The sequence below is a fragment of the Lepisma saccharinum genome, chromosome 11 (assembly GCF_977018435.1).
Source record: "Lepisma saccharinum chromosome 11, izLepSacc3.1, whole genome shotgun sequence".
Lineage (NCBI taxonomy): Eukaryota > Metazoa > Arthropoda > Insecta > Zygentoma > Lepismatidae > Lepisma > Lepisma saccharinum.
Window position 1 is genome coordinate 65,425,601 of NC_139239.1, and position 12,813 is coordinate 65,438,413.

Consider the following 12,813-nt stretch of genomic DNA (forward strand, 5'->3'; position numbering starts at 1 on the left):
AAACATAACTTAGAGCAGTTTTGTATATATTTTTCAAATAGAATCTAATAATGGTATACTAATATAATTTTCAATGTTTGAATTTGGCATACGAACGTGCATACAAAGCAAAAAGAAAAGAAAATATTGCTACATCTTTTAACACACTTATCAAATGTACTCTCAGTGATACCTTATGTCTTGACCTCGGATTTTTAGGTTCTAAAAAGTGTGCTTTTAGGTTCCTAAAAAGGCTCTAAAAATCCTAAAATAGGTTCTAAAAATATTAAAATAGGTTCTAAAAATTCTGAAATAAGTTCTAAAAATACTAAATTATCCTTGAAAAACCCTGATGTACAGGGAGGTTATTTCAGTCGTTCACCGCCAGCGTGTCGGCCGTTCGGCGGACTCTTCATGCAACAGGTCCCGGCAAATTGCATTACAGGAAGTCCGTAACAGAAACCGCTTGTTTTCTAATGTTTCCACTTTTCACAATTACAGTTACAATTACAATTGAAATAAGCACTTAACTTGTCGCAAGGATTGCAGAAAAAGGTGCCCTCGCAATTACAAATATTTCTGGCACCTTATTTCTGACATCTAATCTTAGATTAGTCATCGCTGCTTTATCCTCAGTTGTCGCGACAGCGCCTGCAGCTTATCGGGGGTTGGGTGAGTTGTCAGCCGCGAGAGGGCGCTTCATACTGCACGTGTCGGCAGTGATGCCAACCGTAGGGACATGTCCCTCCGCATAGGGACTTTTCACTAAATTTCGCCCGCGTAGGAACGTAGGGACAGATTTTGCCAAATGAGGGAAAACGTAGGTACTTTTTTCAATCTTGGTAAATTACATTTTATGAATTAGTTTATCTGGATACTTTAGCGAGGAGGAGAAAAAAGAACTAACTAACAAATCTCCATCAGAATTTTGGAACATGTTATCGGTTACCAAAAACTTTCAAGGCAAGTTCCTTTTTGAAAAAATTTCCACTCTCGCGAAAATAGTGCTAACATTGCCGCATTCTAACGCGGAAACAGAAAGAATATTTTCAATGTTAAGTGATACAAAAACAAAAAAGGGAAATAAAATGGGACCAAAATTGTTAAAGACTGCAGGAAATACAGCATCACCAACCAACATCTATCTCTTCACAGCAGCAGCATGTATGACTTCAAATAACATAATCAACAGTAAACGACTCAACGTTATTCATTAGGGGTGTGCTGGATTCTTTACTTTAAAAAGTCGTTAATTCTCGTCGTTTTCTGCCTTGTAAGTTTCTGGAACTTATCGAAAGTTGTAAGTTTTTATTCTAGAAATGCAAAAACAATCACTTAAAGTGAAAATGACTTGTAAAATTCGAGATTTCCAGTGCTTCGGGAAATTTCGAACATTTCCCGTCCAGAAAATTTTCCGACTTGGTCGGGAAATTGCAAATTTTTCAGTCCCGAATGTCGGGATTTAAAAAAATTACCGTCCCAACCCAAAACATTCTGTCCCGCACACCCCTATTATTCATTAAGGCAAGAATTTACAATACCGGACCAGTCTGTAATTTCTATGCTACGTCTTATACTCACGAAATAATTATTCGTGATGACTTATCTCAAGTTAACATGTTGTGGTGAGGGGGAAAAAATGTTCATTAACGTGTAGAAGTTGTAAAATAAGCTTTTCAATTCTCGCAATGATTCTCTGTATACAAGTATGGTAGCCATATTTGTTGATATGAACAAATTACAATTCGTTACGCTGTCTACAGCGTTGCCACACTGTTGATTTCATACTTGGAGAGCATGGATCGTGTAAGAATGGCAGAAGAGAACAGTAAAAGAGTTGTTAATGTTGTACAGATATTTAGGTGGAGTGTGCAGGCGGATGGCTGTGGGCTAATTAATAAATTTATGGATTTCAGTATATTGCCCAAAGAACGTGCTTACATGTGACAGCGACAATCACGATGTAGAAGAACTGATTTGATTATAGGTAAATTTGGCAACAGTACATCAATCATAAAATTGCAGGATACGAAAATGGCGTCTTCGATGATGAACGTTTGCTGTTAAAGTGCTACGAAATTAATATTTTTTATCGGTTCGTAATCACAATTACCGCAAAACCATTCAGGAATAGCCCCACTGACCATTCTCGGTAAGGTTAGGTTAAGTTAGGTTAGGCAAGGCAAACATACCGGTAGTTAAAATTTGGGCTCAAAAAAAACATGCACGGGTAGCCCAACAAACCAATGACGGATAGCCCCACGAACCATTCAGGTACGGTTAGGTTAGGTTAGGCAAACATAGTTAAAATTTGGGGTCGTAGTAATATCAGGAATGTATATTTCGTTTTTTAAGTATTGGAAACACAAAATCTTCCGGTAAATAATGAGCAATCGTGCCGATCGCGGACCACTCAATTTCACTTATTTTGCAATTTCTACACGTGACCCCCCAAATCTTAACTTGAAATTCGTGATTAGGAGGCCTCAATTAGTGAGTATGCAAAATATTACAAAAATCGGGGAGGGGTCATGTATTGTAAATTCGCTCCTTCATTAATTGTGGAAGCACCGAGCAGAAAGATTTGGTAAGTAAATGTGTATATTTTATCTTCTGTTTTGCATGCTAATGAGGTGTTGTTTTTTTAGTTACTTTACTTGGCGTAGGGACATTTGGTCAGTTGTAGGGACATTTTGACTACGTCTGTAGGGACATTGCTGAAAAATGGTTAGCAACACTGTCGGCTACCAGACGTCAGTGTACGTTCATGTTCAATTCTGTTTGCGTTCAACAGTACGCGTGTTGCTTATACTGTGTTATTGTAATGTGCTACTCATGGCCAGTGCTTTATTGTGTGTTAATTGTTATTCATTCATTACTTATGTCGTTAAACAAATATAGTCTTGAACAGAGAGTTTTTATGTACGATAATTACGTGAAAACGAATTCTTGCAGAAAAGTGGTCAGGCAATTACGATAGACAGGATCTCTTGAACCTAAGAAACGTGTTGTATTGCTGTTAAAGGAGGTCATTTTCAACATCTCTTATAACACAGGAGGTTAGTGATCATCATTATTATTACTTTTAAATATCATTTTACGCTTTCGGTTTGCTTTATGCGCCGGTATGCTGTCTTCCCTTTCTGTCAACTGAGGATAAAGTAGCGATGTCTAATCTAAGATTAGATATCAGAAAAAAGGTGCCAGAAATATTTGTATGTGGGAGGACACCTTTTCCACACACACACAGCATCCTTGCGACAAGGTACGTGCTTATTTCAATTGTAATTGTAACTGTAATTGTGAAAAGTGGAAACATTACAAAACAAGCAGTTTCTGTTACGGACTTCCTGAACGCAATTTGCCGGGACCTGTTGCATGAAGAGTCCGCCGAACGGCCGACACGCTGGCGGTGAACGACTGAAATAACCTCCCTGTAGGTTCCCAAAAACTTAAATGGTACAAAATTCCTGATAAGTAGGGGAGACCGGGGTAATTAGAACAGGAAACAGCCTGTAGAAGTTCCACTGTAAATTACTCAGAAAGTTACTGATGGATTTTTTAAAAATTTCTACCATTTAAAAGGACATCTTTTGCATATTTTTGAAAAAAATAATGACCATACCTGCATTGCAAATACTCGTCCAAAAAAAAAAAATTGTCATGACACCATAAAATTGTTCCAATTACCCCATTTGGGGTTAATGGAACATAAGTTAGAAATTTCAACTGAATAGCTTTAGATTGCTGTTGGGGTAATACGAACATCATATATAAATGTCCCATTTACCTGCAAATTTGAATACAATAGCTCTACTTCTTCTGGAGTTATCAATGCTTGTTTAAATAAAATCCCAAGTTAACATCTTTTTTTCATAAAGTTCAATTTCCCAGCTGTGAAGCAAATATGTGTGAATGAAAATCAGTGTTCTATGATTTATTTGAAAGGTTACAGGCCATTCTACAATGTAGTAAAGAAAAACTTCTAATAGTTACATGTACAATCTAGTATACCCAAGCGAAATCAAGCAAATTACACAATGTTCTAATAACCCATTTGCAGAAATTTTTGGGGTAATAAGAACTTTGCTTATAAAAACCAGGCAAATTGCCCATAGACAACCAAACTCACATGAAATGATGTGTGCCCTTATGTTTTATTATAGGGGTGAAGAAAATTTTGAAAGGGTTCTTTCATTCACATCCAGTATATGCAGAAGCAGAGAAACACCAAGCATGCGTCACATCATTTTTGCAGGTGTATAATAAAAGTCAAATAAAACTTACTTTTGTGTAGTTATTCCAATAACAAATTTTCTGCATGTAGGTTTAGTGTAGGTACATAGGTATGAAATGTTATTACACCAGTCTCTTAGTTTTAAATTATTCTACATTAACATGTTCCAATAACCCCATGTTCTAATTACCCCGGTCTCCCCTACTGATTAGATACAATTGTTAAAAAAATCGCAAGAACCGTAAGAAATTTTAGTAGGCATATGTAACATCAAAAATATTAATTTTCTAACCAAATATTCATTTGTATGCATCATTTTCAAAATTATCCACAAATATTTGCAATACTATACTTGCTCTATTAGCAAAAGTTGCTTGTTGACATGAAAAATGAATTAGTATATAAAATTTGCTGCACAATATCAGGGTGACTATTCACTTGGAATTCTTTGAATTCCTGGAATTATGCGAGAATTACTGGCTCTGGAAATCATGCGTCACACTCATTCGTCCTACTGGAATACTGCAGTCCTATATGGAATCCACAGTACAAAACATGGCAAGAGGAAGTGGAGAGCATCCAAAGGCAGTTTGTGAAATGGCTGTGCTTCAAGGTGAACATTGAATATCACAAAAATAACTATACATCTTTATGCAAGCATTTTGGTCTGGAAACTTTGTTTAACAGAAGAGTCGTCAGTGATGTTATTTTTTTACAGAAACTGATTAATCATGACTGTGAGTGTTCTGCACTGTTAGAAAGTATAAACTTTAATGTAGGCCGACAAAGTGCAAGAAACCCAAAATTAATCTACACGGAGAGGTCAAGGGTCAACATGCATAAATTTGCACCTGCAGTGTGCATGCAGGACACGGCGAATGAACTATTAAAAATTGTGGACTTCGATATGTTCACAGACTTACTTAGTGTGCTGGAAAAAAAGATAATAACAATAAGTTCATAAATTGATGTAAATATTGTGTACATAGACGCTCATACTTTCATGTATTCTTTTTTGTCTCTCTCTTGTTATTTATTCACAGTGTATTATGTTCAACATAATTGGGAAATGTATCCTGTGCTGAACAAATAAATAATAATAATAATAATCTGAGTGTTTACTTTCTGGACACACAGTATTCGGCAATAAGTAGCATTTGACTGCCATTGCATTTTCTTAATTCCAACGTTCTCAATAAAGAAAATAGCACCTTGACAGTGATTCGATGGGTACTTCCCCAAAACTGAAACTGTTCATAAATGCAACAACATTCTTAAAACAATAACATAAAATCTCTATGCCGAGAGACCTCTTAAGGTATCAGTTCAATTTACAAATAAATAATTCTACCAAGTACACCTCTCACCAGGCCTGGATTAATGAAATTATTGGTATAGTAAATTTGAACCTTGGTGAAAGTAATTACCGCTGTTTGGATTTCCGAAAATTGCAATTTATTGGCGAAAAAGACATAAAAAGTACCTCATGCAAGCATCCACGCTTCCCATCGACAAGGCATTTTTCCTTCATAGAAGGAACGGAATGTATCGCAGCATAGTGGAAATGATTATGAAAGTAAATTTGAAGCTTTCTGACAGTAATCAGCATCGCTTGCAGTTCTGAAAAGTCATACTTATCGGTGAAAAGAAGATGTAAAAGGTACCTTATGCAAACATTCCCGCTTCCCATCGACAAGGCATTCCACAGGCTACTGACAACAGGATGCTCGAAGGGGTTTTGTTCTTCACACCAGCTATGTTCAAAGCATTTAGGGGGATTACTGTAATGTTAAGAGCCCTAAACCTGCCACATAACCTAACCACAAAAGCATTTAGACCATCGTTTCTCACCCTATGAGGTACGACCCACTGATTTTTACCGCCATCTCTCTGATGTTTAACTGAATGGAATCGAATATCGTTTCGGTAGCAGCAAGGAGTTGTTAATTATCTGTGTGTCATATGCATGTCGACTTAGGTGTCCCTTGATATTTCTGACTGCCTGTGTGTGTATGCAGTTGCCGAGAAGTGTCAACTGTCATCATTAGCATCATCAATTACATGTTACACTAGAGTAAATTGTTTTTCTAAGTTACATATTTACTTTTCTAGAATGATGTATGTGTAATTTGTATAAGCAAGCGTAAAAGTGGGCATCTTAAAGTACTTGATGTTAGCAAAAATATGATTACAAACTGGGTGCACACCCCTACAAGTAATTCTGCCAGCGCCCATGCTTATGGGTCCCAAGAAGTGTAATATCCTTCAAGGTGGGCCCCAGACTGAAAAAAGGTTGAGAACCACTGATTTAGATGATACTTGAATACTAAGAGACCTAAACCTGGCACCCTAACCTAACTACGAGACCTCTTTGCACCACACATTTGACGTAGATGGCAGCAGCAGTACGTAACCAAGACGACAGTAAACGAATGGCTGGTTGCAGGAGAAGAATCAAATAGGAGTATACGGGAAGTGAAAATCCATTCTGATGCAAACACGCAGTAAGTAATAGCTAAAACTCCGAATTATGTGTTAACTGACACGAATAGAAATTGAACCATGTAAAAAGTGGCGTGTACCATGATGAAATCGGAATTAAACAATCGGAACTACAATTTTTGGGCTACGTCAGATGGAAGGTTATATTTTTTGTTTTTACCGCATTACAAATATTTTACTCTTCCCACCTTGTGGCCCTTTTTGAAGAAATTTTCTCCAAGCGCAGGGGCTGGGCTGTATATTTTTGGTAAATTTCTTATATTCGCAAGATGGATTTCTTCAAATTTACAGGAGAAATTACTTACCGAATGCAGTTTCCTTATAGTTGTGGAAGTTCGGGGGAGTGTTTTTTTGCATCGTTCATTGAATTTTGCCGGTAAATCATATATTTTTCGATATAAATGTGTGACCGATGCACGAAAGCTGTTGCATACATTTCCATCCAGCCGGATGTTGACTGTGTGTGATGATGTAATCATGGTCAATCCCGGTCAGGGTAAGACTCTAGTTTACGTCCTTTTCCTAAGGAATATGTGTCATATATCGTTGGAAAGGTTATTTTATAAGGAATTTAACAAAGTAAATCCCAAGGCGAGGAAAAATTTCCTGGAGGAGAAAATCGAGATAAACCGATGTTGTCCGGATATGCGTGATTGAACGTACTGAGGACATTTTTCAATGATGAAGCACATATTTAGAGGTGAAATGAGTGCTAATGGAACCTAACCTAATAGGCCTAACCTAACCTCGTAGGCATACCTCGTTCCCGTGAATGGTTAGTGACAGAAAGTGTAAAAAGAAAAACTTACTTACCCTACGGTTGCTGGAGTGCCGACTGTCTGCTAGCATGGTTTTGTAAATGGGCAACAAGGAGTGCGCAATAAAGACGTAAACAGGCAAGAAGGAGTGGACAAGAAGGACGTAAACTAGTCTCTAGCCCCGGTCAGTGTTTCCAAACACGTGTTTTTGTAACTGAAAAAGGTAAGTTTCCTCAAATGGTTTGTGGGGCTGTGTCAATGGTTCGTGGGGCTATGCGAGAATGGTGTGTGCGGCTACGCATTTTTTTCTAAACCAATTTTTAACTATTCTAACCTAAACGTGACCCAACCTAACCTACCCTTACCGGAAATGGTTCGTGGGGCTATGCGTCAATGGTTTGTACGGTTACGTAGGTATTTTTGGGTGCAATGGCGTGGAAACACTACATGCCGAGTACGGCAGTGAAACTGTGACCGCCATTTTGCATGTTACCGAAGGCAACTTACTCGATATGTTGCAAATAGAGCTTATTTCCGTGAAATAAGCGAAATGCCCCCTTCAAAAATGTTACCAACAATGTTTCTCAATGCAGAATACGTAAGTACGAATATTCAAATTAAATGCACTAGCAAATTTCAGCCGTCTTGCTGATATAAGAAATTTACCATAGTTTTTAACCCACCCTCGAAATCTGGGCCCGACTCTCAAACAATTTAATTTTGTATCAATCACTAGGCCTAAATAATGGAGGACCATTAATTACTCAATGTCTTTCTTAACACTTTTGATAATTGGGAAGGAAGCATTTATGAATTCGAATGGCATTCTTGTAGTGGAATACAAGTATGCAAAGGAATAACCACGTAAAGGCACGTTACAATTACAAGAAAAATGCCATTAGTAGCTGTCATCTTTATAATACGCAAGGACTCACCAAACTGCCACTCTCAGAGTAAAAACAAACAAAATCTCCACAAATGTCTCAAATTTGAACACTATATTTGCAACACATTATAAATTATCCACCTCACTATGGTCTACTGTAATATCAATATCTACTCTCTCTCAATTTTCCTTGAGGAAACATAAACAGCCAATTTCAATTTCTTGCGCAATTTCCCATCTGTTTGTTTGTATGTGTTGTCTTGTTGTGTTTAAGAAGTAGGTGCCTCCAAACCACTCATAAGCACGAGTAGGCCATTTCAACGGTTGAATGGAGTAAGTTAGCAATCGCCATTTAGACCAGCGGAAGTGCCAGAAGTGCATAGAAGCAGTTTGCTTGGCCTTTCGAATGGTGTTTTTTCTGCATTCAATGTTCTTTCTTGTCTGACCAGAAGGGCAATGTGCTAGATCAGTAACAAAACCAGAAACAAATGAGAGGGGGCAGGCAGATGGTGAGGAAGGGGTCGTATGCTAGAGGTCGGATGTGACCAGGTGCGCCGACTTGTCAAAATTATTGGGAGGGGGCTCTGATCACTTAAATAAATGAATGAATGACTCCCTCCCTCCCTCCCCTTTTTAAAAATAAAAATTACGTCTTCGTATAGGAGTTTTTAAGCAGCTATTATATTCCTCATGCAAATGAAATGTAACATGAAAAACGTTTAGAAAATGTTTCAAAGTCTCTTTATGTCTTTTGTGTCTGCTCATTTCTTTTTTTTAGATAATTAACATTTTTATTGAAAAGTATGTATTTACATTACGAGCTCATCCTAACAGATTTATGCCGGCCTCTGTAGCCGAGCGTGTTGAGTGGTCGACTCAACTATCTTTGATACAGAGGTCTCGGGTTCGAGTCCCGGCGAGGACATGGGTGTGTTTTAATGTCCGCAACAGACATGTAACGGGTTGAAAATAACCTTAGTGTTGACGTACCCATAAAATAACGAAGATTTACAATTTTTAACAGTTTTATTTAATTATTTACATAAATGCTAACACAAATCGCAGGAAAATAGATTTACTTTTTTGTTCTTGCTACAATATTTTACTTTTTAAATTGAATTTTGCAATAAAAAAAATAGCACGTACACTAAGATATAAAGTGACATACACAACAAAACATATGAACAAGATTTAAAAATAAAGCAAAAGTTGCTCTACGCACTGGGTTATTTTTTTATGAACTCATTAACGAGCGGTCTGAGGTCCAAATTATGAAGCACAGTTTTATGTATGTGGACTACCGCTAAGCTGCTTAGTCTCTTCTGCCCCATTGTAGATCTCAAATATGTCTTTAGTAGGCGAATAGCACTGAATGAACTTTCGACTGTGGCTGTCGTCACATCACGAATTTGGCAACTCCTGGAGGGTGTTTGGCGATATCACCAAGCATGGGCAGGTGCAAGGAGAGCCTATCGGCATCCAAATCTTGGCGAAAGAATTCTCGCGTTTGCTGAAAGTTTGTTGTGCAACTGTTCAGAGCTGAGATGCATTCTTTCTCTACGGCTGTTACTTTTTGTAGCCCTGTAGATTCATGTCCTTGTTTAACACATGACGTCAGTGTATATTGATTTATAATGCTATTTTGGAGTGTAGAACTTGTGAGTTTTGGCAGCATCAGGATTTTCAAGACGTTGCCAGGGCAATTCTGGCTCATCGACGAGGCTGGGTTTGCCCTCTGGGCATTTCTGCCAGAACTGTTCAAAACCCATTCGCTTTTCTTGAAAGGTGTCAGTCAAGTATTATAGTTTTGATTCCACTTCTGTAGCACCAATGCGTGGAAACTGAATCTTACAGTTTACCTCTTCTATTGGACCCATCACATGGCAGTAGAGGAAGAGAAAGAAGAATGTCTTGAAGTGAAGCAATGTCTCCAGGTATCCAGCACATTTTGATGCTGCGTCAGTAGAATCATTTTCAGAAAATCTCTCAAAAAAATTGAGAAGGTTTTCATAGTTCCTTAAGATCTGTTGCATACTGGAGGCTCTCAACGTCCACCAACGAGGGCAAAGTGGTCGCAGTCCAGTATGGCCAGCCTTCTCATTCACATCAAAAATATATCTAAATATTTGCATTCTTTTAGGGGATTCCCAAACAGTCTTTAACAAGTCGTTGGCTAAATCATTGTGTCTCTGATTAGTATATGTATAATAGTAAATAATAATTATATACTTAGTATATAGTAATGAGTCATGTGTTTTGCTGTCTCCGGTCATAGCCCCCCCCCCCTAAGTTGATGGTTTAGCGGTTTCAGTCCCCCAAAGTTGATGGTCTAGAACCAGGCGCGTGCCCAGGATTTTCGTAAGGGGGGGGGGGTTATGAATCTAACACATTTTCCAGTTTACAGGTCAAATTTCTTGTAATAAATTAGATAATTAATATACTTGGATTTTACCCCAATGAACGCAATCAATGTATTTGCTATGGATGCTTCATGTTTTTATTGCATCATATAAAAGCACCTGCTTGAATATTTCCAAATTATTAATATTTTATATTTAATTGCTCAAATATAATTTTTAAACAAAAAATATGTACACTCAACATTGTAACAACATTAAAGAGATTAAGACTACTTGATGTCTTAAAGACAGTAATAAATAAGGTACCACAGTTCAACAATTTAAATTCTGAAATTTAGGCATCGAGGTTTCTGTGTGAGTTCTGACAGTATGTCGTCACAAGTAACTTTTATATCCCGGTGAATGTTCAGAGCAGCTAACCCATTTAATCTTTCTTCGCAAATGGTATTTCGAAGATAGGTCTTCAAGTCCTCAAAGTTGAGAATGATTTCTCATTTGATGTTGTTGTTACCGGGATTGTACATAATATGCGCAAACGTGTGTTTACCCAGGGAAATATTACTTCACTGCATATATCAATTGCTTCAAGAGCATTTACTAGACGTCTTTGCATTGCTGCAAGATGACGATACCACAGTTTCATTTCAGTGTGAGCGTCGTCGCCTTGTAATCAAGGTGTCCCGGGTTCAATACCCGGTGGAGGCTAATAGTGGTTCGGATCTCACTTTAAACTTTAGGCCCAGTCCCGATTAGCCTTACTGTGCATAAAGTGGATTTAAAACATCATTTCAATCAACATTGTACTTGTTGTGGAGATGGTTTTGCTAAATATTGTGTACATTTTTGGCTTTGTATTATTATATTATTGGTCAAAACATTTGTTTGACAGTCGACAAACAAATACGAACCGCTTCAGTAATTAACATTTTCTACTACAGGGTCATTAATGTGTCATATTCATTTTCATATTAGGTCTATGGAGAGGAATTTTGTATAATGTTAACGTTATGGAACTGCGAAACCAACTGTTGAAGGGGCCACTCCCCCCTTCCCCTCCGAAGCCCAGTACCGCACCACAGGATCTGTCACTGAGCCCGACAAAATCTTGCCAGACAGTGCTCGAAATGCAAATTCGTAGCCGAAAAGGGAGGGGATGTTTGATCGATTTTGGAAATACGAGGGGGTACATCCTTGTATGGATCAACATGGAGACAATACAGTAGGTGGAGGATGCTCAATATGAAAATTATTCTAATTGGGGGTATGATTTGTGAAACTTTCTTAACTGAAGGCAGCATCCCCTACTTCGACCACTGATGCCAGAAAAGATGCTTTCAGAAAATGAATTTATTACTGCACACGTATATTACTTATTGTATTTGGTGCGTTTGTACAAGAGAAATATTCAGAAGATTTGTAAGGAATATTTACAGTTAATAGGATGCCTATCTAGTCTATCCCGTGTCGTAATACAAACTTTATCCCTTTCCTACAAAATAATAAAACTGTCCATGCCAACCGTGATTTTATAATGTGGTTGCATACATATACACTAGCGACATTAGTGCCAGTGCTCCGACGCCAGGGTTTCAAATACCTTGGTGGATCTATAAGATAGGTAATATCGTTTTTCGAGGGTTCGTGAACAAAACAAAAAGTAAATGATTTCAAAGTCCATTTTATATTCAGATACGTTAATCGGGACTGGTCTTAAAGTTTAAATCGGGATACGTACCACTGTGCAATGCACCTTCACAGGGGATCAAACCCAGGACCTCTTTGATTGCACTACCATCGGTGAGGCCCCTGAAATCATTGAGGAAACTTGTTCATCATAATGTTCTCTCGCCCTGCGAAAGTTTATTGGTGATATAGGGTGACATCCTACACACGTCTTCCAGACATACACACGCGGGCACACCCCTCCCCTGCACACACACGATTGTATGCTTACAGCACATGCTATGCCCTCCCAGAAAAACAATTCTAAATCCGCCTATGGATATATCTGCTATCAAATAATGAACGTCACTTACCTCGACAGTTCCTTGACATAATTTTGCAACAAGGTTTGCAATATCTTCTGTTATG

General features: G+C 37.9%; 1 protein-coding gene across 1 annotated transcript in view; it reads right to left on the bottom strand.

Annotated features, from left to right (window-relative positions):
• Nucleotides 1–8,639, bottom strand: part of LOC145994871 (NEDD8 ultimate buster 1-like) — a 38,248-nt gene extending 29,609 nt beyond the window's left edge. Inside the window, exon 1 of the mRNA XM_083131295.1 lies at nucleotides 8,412–8,639. The gene's annotated coding sequence lies outside the window, so the exon portion shown is untranslated. The remainder of the gene's footprint in view (nucleotides 1–8,411) is intronic.
• Between the last annotated feature and the right edge of the window lie 4,174 nt (nucleotides 8,640–12,813).